This window comes from Microcebus murinus, chromosome 1 (genome assembly GCF_040939455.1).
Source record: "Microcebus murinus isolate Inina chromosome 1, M.murinus_Inina_mat1.0, whole genome shotgun sequence".
NCBI classification, from domain to species: Eukaryota; Metazoa; Chordata; class Mammalia; order Primates; family Cheirogaleidae; genus Microcebus; species Microcebus murinus.
In genome coordinates, this window is record NC_134104.1 from 17,085,316 (window position 1) to 17,105,194 (window position 19,879).

At 37.4% G+C, this 19,879-nt stretch overlaps 1 protein-coding gene and 1 non-coding gene across 2 annotated transcripts in view; both read left to right on the forward strand.

Annotated features, from left to right (window-relative positions):
- Positions 1-19,879, forward strand: part of CYYR1 (cysteine and tyrosine rich 1) — a 103,464-nt gene that overhangs the window by 46,751 nt on the left and 36,834 nt on the right.
- LOC142875516 (small nucleolar RNA U13) lies at positions 18,209-18,309 on the forward strand. Its single transcript, XR_012922876.1, has one exon. It is a non-coding gene; the product is annotated as a small nucleolar RNA U13 (small nucleolar RNA).

The following is a 19,879-nucleotide window of genomic DNA, read 5'->3' on the forward strand; positions in this document are numbered from 1 at the left end:
TGTCTTTTCTTAAGTTTCTGTACCAAGCCATTTGAATATTCACAGCCCTTCAATTTTCAGTTTATTGTGGTACACCTTTACTTGTTTCCTGATCGGCATAGCATTAAGTGGCATGTGTTCACTGTGCTGCTGATGTGCTTACACAATGCTCAAAGGAAATGCTCATTGGAGTATTTTCAATTTTGGATTTTCAGATTTGGGATGCAGAACTAACAAGTATAATGCAATACTCCATTTCTACATTAAAAGAGTAATTTTATTCTGGGCAAAACAGTCTACTTGTAAACAGACTGAATTCCTTAAGCAGTTCTTCAACTCTGATGGCTTTCAGAACATAAAAGTACAAGCAAATTGGCTGACAAAACAAAGCTAGTTAGTGCATCCCAAATAATACAGCTTGGGTTTGCTCTAGTCTGCGAAGGAAGAATGGTTCATTTATTTGTCACAGCTGGAGAGTTGCTTACTGACACTTGTATATGACAACATATGTCAATATTCTTGTTGACATATATTAGTGTTTCAACACAGTTCATCATTGTCACTAGAAGAGATGGGATGGGTATCCATAATACAACATTTTCAAGAAAGGAGCTTTCAGAGATCAACTATTCATTGTTACCAAAGGTCTAAGAGCTAACACTTTAAGCTCTCTTGAATATACCTCTGCCCTTCAATCATTCTAGCAAGCAACTAAGTGCTTAATAAGATAATAGCATTGAACTACATTGACCTCTGTCAAAAATAGTACTACCTACAGCTGATAATTTTAAATGAGATGAAATAGAGACTGATGATATCATCCCTGGCTATTGCAAACCGTGCTCCCCTATGCCTTCGGGATCTGCATTTGTATGTGCCATGCTACTGGTCCAGCCATCCTCCAAATTGTCAGCAGGGCACTTATTCCCAAACCATGCTAATGGCTGCTGCTGGATGCAACAAAACCACAATTTGTGCAGATTTAATTCATGTTAGGCAAAGCCAAGAGTGATCATTTGTACCTAAAATCAAAATTAAAATTGTGGCAACCTTATTACTTCGTGAGTTATATACTTTACAAGTATAATGCATGGCATTTATTGAATAAGTTAGTGCCTCCAATATATGTTAATATGTGAATCAGTTTATAAATTAACTTATATCCAGTTTATCAGAAACTCAATTATTTCATAAAGCTTTGTATTTCTTAAAAAGATGCTAAAGAAACACATGTAAGGTTATCTGATGTGCTAACATAAAACAAACTTTGAACTAGACATACTTCTATCCAAATTGCCACCTCTGCCACTTATTAAGTGGCCTTAAGCAAGTTATTAAACTCCTCTGAGCCTTACTTTCTTTATGCTTTAGGAAGCAATGACTGTGCACATCTATTAGATTGTTGTGAAGTTCCATCGAGAGGAAGGACTCAATAATTATTTTAATCCCACCTATGATCTTTTGTTTGCTGCTAATAGTGGATTATGTTAGCATGAAATACATGGTAAACCAAGAAAAATTTGCAGCCTTAGTCCACCTGCTACAGAATAACCTATGTTGAAAAGGCTCATAAGAGATTCATTTGAATGTTCCTCCTTCTCTTGTGTATGTTTTTCTCTGATGGCCACGTATAATAAGTGACAAAGCTCCTCAGAAACAGTAGGTCAAATTGATTTCTGATCAGGAAATCACTTCCCTTTGAGTACATTAACAATGGTACCATCTAATACATTGAACTGAGTCTTAGATTTTACTTTCACTTTTTTCCCCCATTTTAAGTTCTTTTCCAAATTGCATTGACAAATTTCTGGAAAATAGTATTTAACGGGAATTTCTGAAAGAAACAAAAAAACTTTTAAATGTAAACCTTTTGAGTTAAAGTCAGAAGTTTAGTTATGAAAAAAATGATAATTTGGAATAAAATAAACTATTTATATGACTATTCTGTCAAAATCCTTCCTCTATGGTGATATTTGCTTCTTTTTGATTGATTGTTAACCATATTTCTACCAGAATGTCACTGGATTTTTACTCATCTTAAATGTTACTGAATTTTTTACTTTATTCTTTATAAACTTGTTATAGTTTATTTCTTGAAATTTCTGTGATATTTTTATGAAACAATTTAATCCTTTGCACTTTTAAAAAAACAAGTAATAATGATGCCTCAGACTTCATTATCTCTGACTTTATACAATATTATATTTGTAGAGACTCAACAGGTGAACAGATCCCAATCAGTGAGCTATTGTATTACTTGAAAAAATATTCTCTTGGGACCTATAAAAAATTCTGATACCTCAAACCTGAATTTAGCTTTGAATTTGGCAGCAGTCCTCTTTATAAAATAGCAATGTTCTGGAGGAGCTGAGCTTTCTTTATATATGATTCATCTGGACATATCCAGACAAAAGAAATGTACAAAAGCAGCAATGAAGTGGAGTATATTCAGCCAACACAGGCTATTTTTACTTGATGGTGAAAACAGATCTATTCAACAAGTAGTAATTGTCCATACAATGAAAGATTTCTAAATTCAGAACCAATATAAAAAGTTACATACATATTTGACATTCTGTTTTGGTTGGCTTTCTAACCTTTGAGGTTTATACAGCATTTGATGAGTAAAAATAAAAATGATTGGATTTTCTTTGGTTATATAAGTTGGATTATTTCATATAATTAAAATATATTGAGCTTACACAACTTCATTCCCCCCAAAAAAGGCCATAATACTTTAGAAATTATGGTAGGTTAATTCCAAATTCCAAACCCTACCTTATTGACGAGATTACTTATTTTGGTAATATTTTGGCCTATAGAGAGAAAAGAGGGAAACTAGTAGTATTTCTGGCCTGTGCTTAGGCTCTAATTTGTTCCAAATGTCCAAATGGCTTTTTATATGTTTCCTGTGCAGAACAGAGTAACGTGAGGGAGCCCATTCCCCACCTCCTTATCACTCATGTCATGAACACACTCTTGTATCTGGACGACAAAATGTAAGAATCCAGAACCTCTTCACCTTTGATACCAACTTACTTTATTTCCTAATTCACTCCAAGGGATTGACATAAACTCTTGGCTTCTTTATGCAGAGAGAGGAATGCCTACTTTGGGGCAGATATTGAGAACTAACAAGGCCCTAGTATTGGAGGACACATGATATGTTCCTAAGTGGAGTTCCTGAATTGTAAAATTTTTTTGCCTCCCTTTTTGATTTGATACCTATAACCCTAAAGTAAGGACATAAATTGTTATACAACTTTAAGGATAAAAAATGTTTAATCAAGAGTTAAAGAGGTAAATATAGGCTTACACAGTGTTCCACAGTAACTTAGCTAATACATGATTGATCTGAGCTGGAACTTGAAGTTCAATTGAAATTATCATGTTTATCAAATAATTCTAATGGTTGAATGATCTTAACATGGAAGTAGCTTCTATCTTACCAGTAAGAGATTTAAAATGTAACTTAAAAAAAATTAGGAACTGCCTATAGCTAACTTTCAACAAGCTAAAAATAATAACAATAATAAATTTTAACAAACAACAACAACTCTTCAACCAATAGGAACAATGCACAAAGACAGCAGAGTAAAATGACTTATATTTAGATAACAATTGTAGAGGTTAAGGGGAGTCAGATAGCCTAGCTTTTAATTAACAAGTGGATTCCTTCAGAAAACAGGTAAACTTCCATTTAACATAATGCTATACATTTACTCATTAACTATCCCATATACACAATTGATCCACTTGGCAAAATTAGAAGGTATGTCTGGGAGGCACCCACATGGGAGGAAGGATAGAGAAGAGAACCCTGGGACTCCATGACCCCCCTGAGGTCACTGTGACCTGAGCTGTGCCTCCACCACCGATCTTAGGACTAATCAGGGAGCTGCTTGAAGACTGCACAGTGATATTGCACCAGAGAGCAGGCACAGCAGGGCCCTGCTGGCTTTTATTCCCAGATTACTGCAGCTGACAACATTCTGAGCCCTTGGGTCACAGCGTTTGGTCTGCAAAGGGCTCATATTTGATGCAGAGGTGGCCCAGGAGGGATCAGGGAAAGCAGATGTTCTCACACACCCTATAAATGGGAACCAACCTTCCCTTCCACCACGAAGGATTCAAACACAGAAGGCACCACTAACACCTCCTGAGAAGCCTTGTGGGAACTGTCACAGTGGCAACTATCTACCTGCACAGATAGAGAGCCCCAGCCTTCCAAAGGCCTGGTGCCATAGCCTCCTCCCCAAGACTCTGGCACCACCACCTGGCCCCATGGCCCCACCACCATGGCCTCCACAAAGCCAACAAGCCCCATGGACCCACCCCTGTGGGCCAACACTCCACCACACATCCACTTAGGCATGTGCCACCGGTGCTCCTGGACCTAGGTGGAGTGAAGGCCCACAGCCCTAACACTCTTGACCTCCACCTAGATAGTTTCTCCAAGCTGCCACTGCCACCACAGTGGGGAGATACAGGCAGAGCAATCTCCTGTATCATTGGACCTCATGGAGAGGCACTAACCCAGCCCCACACCTGAGCTTTCAAGAACAGTGTGGGGAACAACCCACCATACTACACAGAGATCCTCTAGCAGCAGCTTGGACTGTGACAATCACAGGGGAATGGAACAACACGGAACAGCTGCATTATAGGCTCTCAATGCATACACCCCGCTGGGTCAACCTTCCAGACTAGGACACAAAAGCGGCATCTAGGGACTTCTCCCCTTCTCACTGAATAGGAGCATTCTCAGCAAAGGAAAACAAGTGCACCACAAACATAACTGCCCTGACCTGAGAGAAATTGTTTAAGATTAGAAGAAACCAGCAAAAGAGCTCTGGTAACATGAAAAAAACAAGCTAGTTTGCAAGCGTCAAAGGATCATAATAGATCTACAGAAATGTACTCTAACCAAAAGGAAATTGTTGAAATGTCAGGAATGGAATTCAGAATATGTACAGTAAATAAGATGAATGGCATTGAAGAAAAAGTTGAAAGCCAAAAATTATTTCAGGACATGAATGAAAAGAAATGAAAAAGTTGGTAAAGAGATAAACAACATAGGAAGAATATGACAGAATTTAAAGACATGGAAGAGTCATGAAGGGCATTTCAAAATACAGTAGAAAGCATCAACAACAGACTAGACCTAGCATAAGAAAGAATCTCAGAACTTGAAGACTAGGCTTTGAACCAATCCAATCAGTCAAAGATACAGAACAAAGAATAAAAAAGAATGAACAATCACTCAGAGAAATCTGGGACATGTGGAGCAAGCCAATATATGAATTATAGGTATCACTGAGGGAGAAGAATAAAAAACAAAAAAAAACATGGAAAACCTATTTGAAGGAATTATTGAGGAAAACTTCCCTGGTATCACCAGAGTTTCAGATATCCAGATACAAGATGGTCACTAACACTGGGAAGATTATAGCAAACAGGACATCTCCAAGACACACAGTCATCAACCTAGCCAAAGTCAGGAGAGAATTCTATAAGCTACAAGATGAAAGTAACAACTAACCTATGAAGGAAAATCCATCAGGTTAAGAGCAGAATTCTCAGCAGGGAACTTAAAGCTAAAAGGAATTGGGGCCCCATTTTTAATCTTCTTGAACACAATTGCCAGCCAAGAATTTGTGTCCTGCAAAACTAAGTTTCATAAATGAAAGGGAAATTGAGGTTTTTCCTGACAAGTAAACACTAAGGGAATTCGTCACTACTAGACCTACCCTAAGGAAATGCTCAAGAGTGCATTATACATGCAATAGCACAAGAGATACAAACCAGTGCAAAAACACTGGAAAGTTAAAGCTCATGGCTCTTATAAAACAATAGCACAAGAGGGAAAACAAAATCACAAGGTATCAATAGCAATGTAAAATCACTGCCCAAAGTGATTTTACAGATTCAATGTCATTCTCATCAAATGCCAGTGTCATATTTCATAGATCTACAAAAAATAATGCTAAGCTTCATTTGGAACCAAAAAAGTCCCTGAATAGCCAAAGCAATCTTAAGCAGAAAGAGCAAATCTGGAGGTATCACATTACCTTATTTCAAATTATACTACAAGTCTATAGTAACCAAAACAGCATGTGATTGGTTCAAAAACAGGGACATAGATCAATGGAACAGAATAGAGAACCCAGAAATAAAACCAGATGGCTATGACCAACTGATCTTCAACAAAGCAGACAACAACATACACTGGGGAAAAGAAGCCCCATTCAATAAATGGTGCTTGGAAATTGGATAGCCACATGCAGAAAAATAAAACAGGACCCCTCTCTCTTACCATATACAAAAATTAATTCAAAATACATAGAAGACTTAATGTAAGGCGTAAAACCATAAAAATTCTAGAAGAAAACATAGGAAAAGCCCATCTAGACATTGGCTTAGACAAAAAATATATAATTAAGACCAAAAGGCAAATATTATACAACAGCAATAAAAATAAATAAATGGGACATAAATTAAAAAGTGTCTTCACAGCAAAGGAAATAATCAACAAAGTAAATAGACAACTTACAGAATGAGAGAAAATTTTCTTAATCTATACATTCAATAAGGAGCTAATATCCAGAATCTACAAAGAACTCAAACAAATCAGCAAGAAAAAAATGAACAACTCCATCAAAAAGAGGGCAAAAACAGGAACAGAAGTTTTTCAAAAGAAGATAGACAAATGGCCAACAAGCATATGAAAAAATGCTTAATCATCACTAAGGAAAATGAAAGTTAAAACCAAAATAAGATACCACCTTATCCCTATCACAACGATCATTATTAAAAAGTCCAAAAACAATAGATACTGGCATGAATGCAGAGAGACAGGAATGCTTATACACTATTGGTGGGACTGCAAATTAGTACAACCTATATTGAAAATAGTATGGAGATTCCTCAAAGAAATAAATGTGGACTTACCATTTGACCCAGCAATCTGACCACTGGGTATCTACCCAAAAGAAAATAAGTCATTTTATCAAAAAGACCCTTGCACTCAAATGTTTATCACAGAACAATTCACAATTGCAAAGATATGGAATCAACCTAGGTGCCCATCAACTGATGAGTTGATAAAGAAAATATATATATGGTGTGTGTGTATATGTATATGTATGTGTGTATATATATACACATACATATATATGTGGGTATATGTCTGTATATATATATGTATATATATATGTGTGTGTGTGTGTGTGTGTATGTATGTGTATACTCACACACACATACCATGGAGTACTACTCAGCCATAAAAAGGAAGAAAATTAATATCTTTTGTAGCAACTTGGATAGAACTGGAAACTATTATCCTAAGTGAAATATCTCAGGAATCAAAAAACAAACAACACATGTTCTAACTAATAAGTGGGAGCTAAACGATGGGCACACACTGCACAAAGAGATGTAAAGTACATTGGAAACAAAAAAAAAAGGGAAGGTGGGAGGGGACTGAGTAATAAAAACTTACCTATTGGGTACAATGAACACCATTCTGGTGATGGGCACATGAAAAGTCCTGACTTAAACATTATACAACATATCTGTGTAACAAAAAACATTTGTACTTGTACCCTGTTAATATTTTGAGGTAAATAAATACTATTTATTTATTTGTCTAATCGGTGTTTCTTAGGTGTTCCTTTTCTTCCTTTGCAGGGATGTGGCATCACAGATGCCTTTGAAGTTCTTATAAAAGCTATTGGATCATTTAACAGATTTATAAGTTCACAAATAATTTTAGGGGCTTTTAGGTCCACTAAAACCTACTCATGGAGTAGATCAAGACTAGGTCAAAAACATTTTTTTAAAATAATGCATAGTAAATCTTCCATCTAATAGGAATATTACCCGTATTGCTAATTGTTATTAACCTTCTAGCGTAGGTGTCTGATACTGTGGTTGGTTGAAATGTGCCAAGAAATGAAGGTGAAATCTTTGTTCCAGAGGCATATAATAGTTTTGACAGAGTACCACGTGGAATAATACAAAATCAATGGGAAACTGTTGGTGAATTTTCACTTCAGATAGAATTCATTTGTATAATGGTGAGTGTAAACTTTTCAATCCATACCACCACAAGTCCTTTCCTGAAGGACAAAGCAGCTAACAAGGGGACAGTACATCTCCATAACAAAGAGAAAAAACATTATAAATGGTACCTTTGCCTGATAAACAAATGGACTGAATTTTATTTCTAAGCATGAGAAAATACTTTATCTGTCTTTTCATATTTTCTTATTTAAAATATTATTAATCTGCCTTGCTCTGGAGGCTGTGTCACGGATAAGCCATGGGTATAGAGATAGGAATGAACAGCATGTATCCAGAACCCAATGAAACAATATTTTGCTAACCATTCTCTTTGGAATGAGATACACTCAAGAGTTCAAAAGAGGTAACAGTCCGTCAGGAATTATTTTAAAAAATAAATGGAAATACAACTCCTTAGTCAAAATTGGAACAAGATGAAAGAGGTCATTATTTGCTATTGCTGATTCATGTTAATTTTTTTTTTTTTTTTTTTTTTTTTTTGAGACAGAGTCTCACTTTTTTGTCCAGGCTAGAGTGAGTGCCGTGGCGTCAGCCTAGCTCACAGCAACCTCAAACTCCTGGGCTCGAGCGATCCTCCTGCCTCAGCCTCCCGAGTAGCTGGGACTACAGGCATGCGCCACCATGCCCGGCTAATTTTTTATATATATATCAGTTGGCCAATTAATTTCTTTCTATTTATAGTAGAGACAGGGTCTCGCTCTTGCTCAGGCTGGTTTCGAACTCCTGACCTTGAGCAATCCGCCCGCCTCGGCCTCCCAAGAGCTAGGATTACAGGCGTGAGCCACCGCGCCCGGCCTGATTCATGTTAATTTGAATGTTACTTTGTGGATAAGTTAGTCCTGTTGGATTTTATTGGAATTTATTGTTGAATTTAGTGTCCATTCATTGCACAACCTGTTTATAAAATATAAGAAGAAAATACTTAAGCTATCTCCAAGTGAAAACTGATTGGTAGTATTATTTAATTTAACCAGATTCCTTTAATATACATATAAAGCTATTTCAAGCTGGGCTAGTTAACACTCACCGTGTTAATTAATGGGAGAACCAAGATTGCTGATTTAATCTCTTAAAAATGTCTCACCTGGATTACTGCAATTTCCTTCTAATTCATCTCCCTCCTTTATTCTCACTCCAAGAAGTCTATTCTCAGCTCAGCAACCAGAGTGATTCCTTTCAAAAACTTGAGGTTGCATCATGTCACTGCTCTGCTCATAACTCTTAAGTAGCTCCCCATTTTTATACAGAGTAAAGACCAAAATCTTAAATAGCCTACAAGTTTCTCCATGACCTGGCCCCTAAATCTCTGATCTCATCTTCTGCCATTTTTCCATGTGTACTTTTTTTCGGCTGCATTTACTTGATTGCTTGACTATGTCAGGCCTTCAGGCCCCTGCTCTAACTGAGCCATCTGCCTGAAATGCTTTTGCCCAGATGTCTACTGGGTCAACTTCTTTATCACATTCAAGTCTTTGTTTCCCAACTCACCTACATCCCTTCCCCTGATCCTCTTTATCCTACTGACTTATTCTTTTTTCCTTACAGAATTTGATAACTTCTGACAACATTTATACTTTATTTATTTATTATGTTTATTGCCTGTTCCCCAACCCACTCCAAAATATAATCTCTTCAGGACAAATATCTTATATAATGATATATTCCAAATATCTAATATATACTTGGCACATAGAAGGCTCTCAATAAATATTTGTTGAGTCAAGTGAAAGAATGGATTGGCTGTGCAGCTTAAGAATTCCTTATTGATTCATTCTGGGGCTACACAAATTAATAAGAAGGTTTGGTCCTATCTTCCAAAAACTAACTGACTTTACCTGTAACTTTAGGGACTATATTAAAATGTTTGCAGCTGATCACAAAGAGGCCTGAGTTTCCAGAAGGACCGGGGTTGGTTTACAAAAGCTACTCTACTTTGGAAGAAAAGACATCTGTTGCAAGGGATTTCAGTGATACTCCAAAAATGGAAACTACTGTCTAATTTTTAAACTCAGAGTGACACTCTGATTCTGTGCCCTGCCCCTTTCTTAAGATAGTGAATTATTGAGGAGCTAGGATCCAAATTAATTGATCATTTCTTAATGTGTCTGAAGGCTTAGCTTTAGGACCATACTGGTCTGGGAGCATCATAAAGTATGGAGCTACAAGGAACAAAGTAGCATAATTTCTGCATTTCACAAATGAGGAGATTAAAGCAGTGGTGTCTTCATCCATTTTCTGCTGCTATAACAGGATACCATAGACTGGATAATTAATAAATAAAATATTTATTTGGCTCATGACTCTAGAGTCTGTCTGGAAAGTCCAAGAGCATGGTGCCAGCATCTGGTAAAAGTCATCTCAGAGTGGAAGGCAGAAGGCAGAAGCATGTACACAAGACATAAAGAGGAAATAGGGCTGAAACTCATCCTTTTATCAGGAGCTCTCTCCTGTGATAACTAGCCCACTCTAGTAAATAATGACATTAATCCATTTAGAAGGACAGAGCCTAATCACCTCATAAAGGCCCACCTCCCAATACTGTCGCACTGTTTTGGAGGGGACATTCAAACTATAGCAATTAGGATTAAGAAGTTAGTGTCCTGGACAAACATGTCGGGGGTCTAAGTTTGTAATCTCAGGTGGTCATAGATACATAACTGTTGACTTCTGCTGTCATAACCCAGATACCATCTCAGCATTGTCTTTCCAAATACTCCAGGGCCTCACCCATGTTGACATAAATCCTTATTTTGTCGAACATCCAACTTCTTCAACACCGCTATACCCAGTCAGTGAATGTAAGTGCTGAGACACAAAGGTTCATTGCTGTGGTGGGCCAAGACCTCAGGGCCATGTGACAGGGACATTGATAAAGTTTCAGGTCACAGACAAATGCTGAGGTCTATACCTATATGTGCATGAAATACCTATATGTGCAGGCCTGTGTGGAAATCTTCTGGGGTCTGAACTGGGCTATCTCAAATTTGGAATTCCCCTCCCCACACCAAGAAGGTTTAGGATGTCGGATTCCCCATCTAAGTCTACTCCTTTTAGACAAAAGAATAAGCAGAAAAATATTTTTATATGAATTAATATATCTAGGTAAGTTTTCTTCTGTATTTTTCTTTCAGTTGCTAGCCGCTTCTGGGAAATAATTAGGTTTATCTGACAGGGTACTTGAAAGATTAGAAGTAATACCATATTAAAACTGAGCATAATAACATGAAAAGGAAAAAATGGATTGTAGAAGGAACAGGCTCAGATAATCCTAATATAAGGCTGTTCTATTTCTTCCACAGCAATTCACTTTATTGATAGGTACATTACTTTTAAACCTTGATTATAGTCAAAATTGTAATTGGATAGATTATCCTAGTGAATTCTTAAATCCTGACTAAACATTGCTTTTATTATTCCCTGGGAGCCTTTCATTACTTGTTAGCTTCAGATGAATTTTAATGTTAAGCAAAGATTTTTGAAGCAAATATTCCTTAAAATACATAAGACATGCTAGAGGCCAATATAAGTGACTTATAAGTTTTATCATTATCATACATAATATATACAGCTACTATTGCCTATTTAGACAGATAATTAAAAATTGATTATATTTTGGAAGACCTCTGTAAACCTGTCAAAACTAGGAAACTTATCATCTAGCAGAATCCTTCAGTTTGATATTCTCCCATCAATATTTTTAAGGTGCTATTTTCAGAAGAATGTATTTCAGATTTGTAGCTCTAATAGCAGTGGATTTTCTTATACTCACTGAAAACTCAATTTTTTTCATAATTTAGTACCCATTGGTAATCCATTAATAAATACATTAATATTTATCAAATGAGAAGAAAAGTCTCTTTTAATATGCTTTCAAAATGTCCTAAATATGTTTTACCCTCCAATTCAAATTAGCCTTCAAAGGGCCTTTATAACTGTCAAACCGTCACAACAATGTAAATTATGTAGTAAAAGAAATTATGCAGTGATTTAAATAGGACTTCTTGGAAGCCTGGACGAGTTGGTGGAAGGCTTTGAAGGCCAGAGACCCAAAGCAATTCCGTAGAGCAATTGGTATGTTCTTAGATTACTTCATGTGCCTGTTGGCACGTGGGACACAGAGCATGCCTGAGTGATGAGTTCAGTGGTCCAGCAATGGAAGAGACAAGAGCTACCTAACTCACAAGGGAAAACTAGAGAAAACATGGGGAAAAAGGTTAGCACTTTCAGATGGATCACACTGAATTGTAAAAAGACTGTCAATTTATGCTTTTTCTATTTTCATAATTTCTTTAACAAATATTTATTGAAGAAGTGTGATATGGTGGTGGGGACATGCAGGAAAATTGATTTGGGTTCTCTTAGACCTGCCATCAAATCTCAGCTCCACCAATTATTTAGTCTCCCTAAGCCTCAATTTTCTCATCTATGAAATGGGGGTAATTCTGTTTCCTTGCAGAACTACTGTGCCTGTTAAATGAGATGTTTGAGTAAAAGCATTTTCACAGGGCCTGACAAATGGTTAGTACACAAGATATGCTAGTTCCCCCTCACTCTGGTCCTTTCCACACTCTGTTCTGTCCCTTCCTCTGTGTCTTTTGTGTCTCAGTGTCTCTTGTCTTCCCCGACAGCTAAGGCCACTCTTCCTTCTTTATAGGTTTCTCTACCCTGAAAACCCTAGGATTACAACTAAACCTAAGAAAGAGGAAATTAAGGAGCTCCCTGCCCCCAATATTTAGAACTCAACTAGAGTGACCCTGTCTGTAGTAATTTCTCTCTGACTTTACACATGGTTTCTTGTCTTTGGACTTTTTCCCAGTCACCTCCTTAGAGCCCTCGTCTTTCAAACACTGAGCTGCCGTCTTCTCCTTGCCAAACTCCCCGGCCCCCACTTTTATCCCCTTCCTTGTTGGCTTGTGCCTTTCAAAATTTTTGTCTGCTTTTTATGGAACGAAGCCACCCTTCCCCATAGAAGCTTTCTTGGAGCACTAACTTGGGTCTTTTGCCACACCACCGGAATTTCCCCTGGACCCTGCAACTAAGGAAGTAAGTGATTGTGCATGCATTAAGGGTTGTCATGGCTCCTGGTTCTTGTCCCACTCAGTCTACGGGCATCTGTACCAGGCCTGCCCACTTCTACAGCATTCTTGAAGGTACAAAGATGACCAAGACCACTCTTTAGACTTAAGGATCACATGATATAATAGAGCAGGAGTCCCGAACCTATAGTGAATTGTATAATTATTTCATTATATGTAACAAAGTAATAATAATAGAAATAAAGCGCACAATAAATGTCATGCACTTGAATCATCCCGAAACCTTCCCCTCCCTGCCAATCCTTGGAAAAACTGTCTTCCATGAAAATGGTTCCCGGTGCCAAAAAGGTTGGGGACCACTGTAACAGAGGATTTGAGATGTGTACATGACGAAAGACAAGACAAGGCAGGATTAAGTGTGCCAACAACGTACACTGTGTGAATTCATAAAAGCAAGAAAGCACATTAGCTTGACACATTTCTGAACTGCCACGTTGAAAGTGACATTTGAGCTGGGCTTTCAACATTAGGTAAGATATCAACAGACAGATAAAGGAGAAGACACAGCTAGAACAGGAAAGCAACATGAACAAAGGACACAGAAGTAATGCAATGGTACCAAGGGAAGAGAGTAAGAAGTGAGTGGGGAGGCTAGAAAGAATCTGATCTGGGTCCAGATTGCGGAAAATCTTAAACTCCTGGATAGGGGGAAAGCACTTAATATGGCGGGTATTCGAGAGCAGAGCTATGTTACACAGCCACCCAAGTTAAGCATTGCCAACTCCCAGGGGACCCCATTAACATACACTAGGGCTTGATTAATCTACACTAGGGGTTGACAAACTTCTTTATTTTACCTGCCCATATAGTAAATATTTTAGGCTTTGCAAGCCATGTGGTCTATGTTACACCTACTCAACTCTGCCTTTGTAGCTCAAAAAAAACCTCATAGACAACACATAAACAAATAAGTGATGATGTATCACAACAAAATTTTATTTATGGACACTGAAATTTGAATTTCACAAAATATTACCTTTTCCTTTTTTCAACCACTTAAAAACATAAAAAACAAAAATGTTCTTAGCTAATAAGCCACACAAAACCAGGCAGCAGGCCAGATTTGGCCCTCAGGATATAGCGTGTTGTCTCCTGATATAGACTCAATGTGAATGACACTCCCGGAGCTACAAGACACAGGGGCCATGGTGGAAACTACTGATGGTGCTTATTAAAGACAAACATGATACTGTCTAATCTGGATAAGACACAGACAAGTAGGAAAAGGGATGTGAGAAAAGAATTCAGTTCTGAGGCTCCTGCCACAGTTAAAACAGTGTGTGTATATGTTTGTGTGCTTGTGTGTATTTACAATATTTTTGACACATTTCTGAACTGCCATATAAAAAGTGACATTTGAGCTAAGCTTTCTGTTTTTATACAGCTATTTTTCTACACTTTTTACTCCAAATTGCCTACACAATGTACCATCAACTTGGCACTATGACCATTTCTCTGGGTGTTTTTTGAAAAGACAACGGCAGAAGTGTCTAAAGAGAGAAAAAAGAGAAAAGCAGTCATTCTCAAGGTTATAATCTTTGATGGAGAAAGTAACACAAAGCCTTGAGTGGAGGCAGTAGAATAAGTTGTAAGCTAAATAAAACAAAGGAGCATTCATTTTGCAATAATCTGCCCCCTTTTTAAAATCACAACATCATATAGAACATCTTATTCATTGGGCTTTCTGTCACCCTCCATTTTAAAAGCAAGCACCTGGCATGTTTCAGAATGTTGGTTCAGTGAACTTCTGTTGCAGAAGCTTTATCTCATTGTTGATATGCTGTCTGCATTCCAGCACGTGGCTGTGGGTATCTATTTGTGTCTGGCCTTTTGGGATCTGTCTTCTTTTGTTCTTCACAGTAGAGCTATGTCGCTCTTGCCAATGACTAGGGAGGAAAATTCCATGACAAGGTTCAATTAGAAAATTCACATCTAGATTTTTATGTGTTGGTTACTCTAATAGTGACAGGTTTATGGTCTCTAATACTGCAAGCTCTCAATCTATGACCTTTAAATGACTGTAAAGATGTTCCTAATATTTAGTATGTGTGTGTACAATACAGTTACTAGCAACAAGAAGCACCTTCTGATCTAGAATAATGGGTGGAGTTTCAACAGTTACAAATATCTGCTTAATATATAAAACACTTTTCTATTGGGTATAAATATACACAAATGAAATGAACTTTCTCACAGATAAATGCTATCACAAATTAATGTGAAATTCTCCAAAGGGACAGTGTGCTAATTTGGTAGGGAATTGGAACAAGTAACTCGAACTCCTTCTACCCTAATGTTGTAGAATTTTGCTGAGTGTTCTAGAAGACCCAAAGCATATTTTAATGGTGGAATCCATATATTTGAGTATCTTGCATTAAATTTACTTAAAAGATTAGATTTGCTATTTATAAGACTTTTGAATAGGGAAAATTGACAAATAGAATATCATTATCACCATTACTAACATTAACATTTTATCATCATCAACAACCTTGAGGTGACTAACAAAATTATTATGTATAAATTCAGTATCTTTTTGAAGTCTGACGACAAATATATTCATTAACTCTCCAAATTTATAAAAACGAATGTTATTAAAATATTTCAATATATCCTTCAATATACCAATGAGACTTTTCAAATAGTTGATATTTTGATTATCACACCTTGTGCTTAATACCCATGAATCCTTGGAAAACAGTTGAGTATGTTGCACAATGACCAATAATGTCCTCCAGCAACAGAACGTAAGATACCACACAAGCTGCCAATATTGGATCCATTCACTCTTGAATGAATTTTGCCTTTGGTAATCTTAAATGTTTGTTATATATCTGGATTTCCTTGGCATTTTCTTTATGCTTCACACATAAAAAATAAATCAATTCTGATACATAAAGAGCTCCCTATTTCACTGCTTAGGTATCACAGCTGTTAAGCCAACAGGTCTGGAAATGGCACCATTTTATATGGCTCTGACAATGAGATAACTTTATAAATATTGATATAAAATAGGAGTATAATTCGTTTTATCTTATCTGGGCAGGTTTTCTATGCTCCATACTGCATTATTCATGTACTGGCATTTAAATGGTAGCCTACATTTAAAAATACTATTTACAAACTTTTATACTTGAGCAGAATATGTACCCTTTCCCCCATTTTGCGAGTTTGAAAACTGAATTCCAGAGCAGATATCTGACTTACTTAAAGCCACATGGGTAGTAATTGTTTCAAACAGACCTATGCCCAGTCTTGCTGAATCCTACTCCTATGCTCTCTATAATGCATCACTCTGAATCTTAAGATCATTCCAAAGTCGGCTGCTGTGGTACACCTCAGGAGTGCTCACCAATAGCCAGGTATCCTCTCCTAACCGGGCATTTAAAAGACTACACTTCCCAGTTCCCCGCCAGCCCTCTTAACAGTTAGGTGGGGCCATGGAACTCATTCTGACCATTAAACCATGAGCAGAAATGATGTGTATCACATCTGGCCTGAGTTAGGTGAAAATCTTGGTGGGATCTTTCAATACTCTCATTTCTCCTTTGGTGGCATGCAAAGAAGACATATGTTGAGATGGCAAAGCCATAAGATGCAAAAATCCCAGATCACTAAGATACCGCATAGAAGAGAGCTATCCTGGAGAGTCATCTGACTTAAGCAGACTTTGAGGAAGAAATAAACTTTTCCCATTAAGCCACTGAGATTTCTTAAGTCATAGCAGCATAAGCTCAGCCTATTCTGATACAACTCATCCAGATCCTTTCTAAAGATGCTATCAGCAGTAGATCAGTATTATCTCCCAATATACCATTATCTCTGGTTAAGATGTTCAAGGAAGCACAAAAATTGCTCTTTGATACTGTGGAGTAAACAAAGCAGAAGGTGGCAAGGAGTGGTCAATGTTTACGTCCCACTGTTTTAAATTGGTGGTCAAGGAAGAATTCACTTAAAAGGTAACATCTGATCAATGATTTAAAGCCAAGCATTCTAGACAAAAAGGGATTGTCAAGCATTTGATGTTTAAGGAGCAGCAAATAGGCCAGTGTAGCTGGAATACAGTAACTGAGAGGGAGGAGTGGGAAGGGCATTGAGGTCAGAGAGACGAGAAAAAGGCATCTCCTGGGGGGCCTTCTGAGCTATTGTAAGGACTTTGGTTCTTACTCTGAGTGAGACCAGAAGCCCCTAGAAAGTGTGGTGCAGTACAGTGATGTGGTTTGATTTATATTTTTAAAGAATTGCTTTCTAAAAGCATATTTATGGCACTGAACAGTTATTTACAATAGATGGTGTTGCAATATATTGGTGGCTTTGATCATGTGTTTTTTTGCTCCCTGAGTAATTCTGACCAAATCAATGCCATCAATAATAGTTTACAGTGCACATTATATTGATGATAATTGGGTTTCCATCCAAAGTTCCTAATATCTTAAGTTGCAATCTCCTGATCTGAAACACTTTCCATAAAGCTACCAAAGAGATCCTCGTAAGAACCTTTACTCTCCAGAGTCCCCGCTGTAAATCATCAAAAATAGTTGGATGTAATTTCATAGCATATGAAACCATCACTTGGAGTGTCCTAGGTAATGGCAGAATGAATGCATTTCTCCCAGACCGTTTACTTTGCCATTTCCACCTGCATACCCAAGACACCTTTGACTGAGCATCTCAAAAAAATAAAATCATTCTCCACCCTTACCTACTTACTCCAGAACTCGTGCCCATTGCATTCTATTTCACAGTTTAGAAAGTCCCCATTACCAGAGTTGCTCAAGTCAGAAACAACAGACATTGGTAATTGTTTCTAGAGATTCTTCTCCTACACACCTCTCAAATTCACCTTTCCCATGACCCAATCCAACCTTGAGTCTAGCCCTCATTCCCTTTCATGTGAATTGCTGGAACAACCCCTAACGGGTCTCTACGGCCCCATCCTCTCATTTCACACTCCCACAAAAGCATCTTTCTAAAATACAATTCTGGTGTCTCACTCCTCTTCCTGGAAGGAATGACCTAAACTCACTGGGCTTAAAGATTCCTCATGGCTCCTTTTGTGGCTCACAGCTATGACGATTGGGCTTCCATGCTCATGTGTGAGATGTGCCTCCCTGAAACCTTATTACATCAGGATATTACCTGTCTGATAGGAAAGAATACCAAATATATATATTCCTTAGGATCAATTTCCTTCCTGTGTTTTTAGACACATCTCTTGCCACTTCTAGTTTGCTGCATTTGCTGTAGCCACACAAAGCTACTTTTTTCCTAGTCATCCTAAGCTATTTCACACAACCATGACTTTGCAAATGGCATGCCCTCTGCTGGAGTATTTTCTTACCTTTTCTAACTGGCAAATTCCTCTTGCTTTCAGCCTCTGTTTATATGTCATGTCATTTGCTAAGTCTTCCTTGACCTCACCTTCAGGATCCCTCACAAGTAACTTTTATTTAGTGGTGACTTTGAGAGCTTATATCTGGCACTCCCACAAGACAACTCTTTGTATGCCAAACCCCTAAAACAAAAGCAAATACATAGCAGGTGATCAATCTGTATTGAATGAAGTAATCACCCTAAATACCATTCTGGTTCCACTGCTTGGTGTTAAGATAATTAGAAGGATGTCATATCTATATCTCAGCACCCATCCTGTGATGCTCAGTGGATAGAAAATGATGTCATATTATCATAACCCTCATAAGGGAAAGTGCAGTAATTTCTTTGAGCTGTTTGCTTGGTAACTTGAAAATGAACAGTATTTTAATTTCTAATTTGTTCTTACTCAAGGTGGGGTTTTTTTTGACATTTTATTGCCCCCAATTGATTTATTTTTGTAATTCTTCTTTGGATAACAGCCGTTGCTATTAAATGATTGCCATTCTTCTTAGGACTGACCTCATTTTCTTGTGCATCAGATGCTTTGGCTATAAAGGAGAAACTCATTAAGAAAAATCAGCCCCTGGTTTCTTGGTTCATGTGAAGATTTGAATTCTGAAATTTGTGTAAGGATAGATTTCATTTAAGAGAGTAGCTACTCTAAAATTAATGATCAAATAATGGGAAAAGTAAAGACACCTAATGTTTCTAAGGGATTACATTTCTGCACTACAACATTGTTTGGTATTTATATTTGGCTTACTTACTACGGTATAGCATATGTTCTGAGATGGGACATTGCTGTTTTTGCCTCATCAACTTGAAACCCCTCTCTTGTCAGCATAAGGCATGTTTGGTTGAATACTGCAATAATATGCTGTTCTAACTGGTGGCTGAGTCATCTGTTTTTACAGGATTGGTACTGTAAGGAACTGAGACATATGTCTCATGTGTCAAAATCGAGTGTGAATTTTAAAGCCGAAAGTAAAATGAACCCTTCAGCATACTCAAGTGCAAATCACAGCAACCTATGGGCTGAGAGTTTTCATAGCTACTATTTGATTTTTTTTCCAAGTGGCATTATTATACTCTTTGTATTTTCATACAGAGAGTGGAAAAATCCAAACTCAAAGCTGTTAGTGGTTATGAAAAAAGATGATATTAGGAATAATACTAGTTTTCCTGTGATCAGCTATAAATGTTGATCCTCTGGTCGCCAGGGACATCATATATTTGTAGAGTTACCAGTGGCCAAATGAGGGGCCTGGGTCATTTTAGCCAGTGGGCACCCACCTCGGCTGGGTAAGGAACCCAGAGAGGTCAAGGCACCTTTTGAGCCTGTT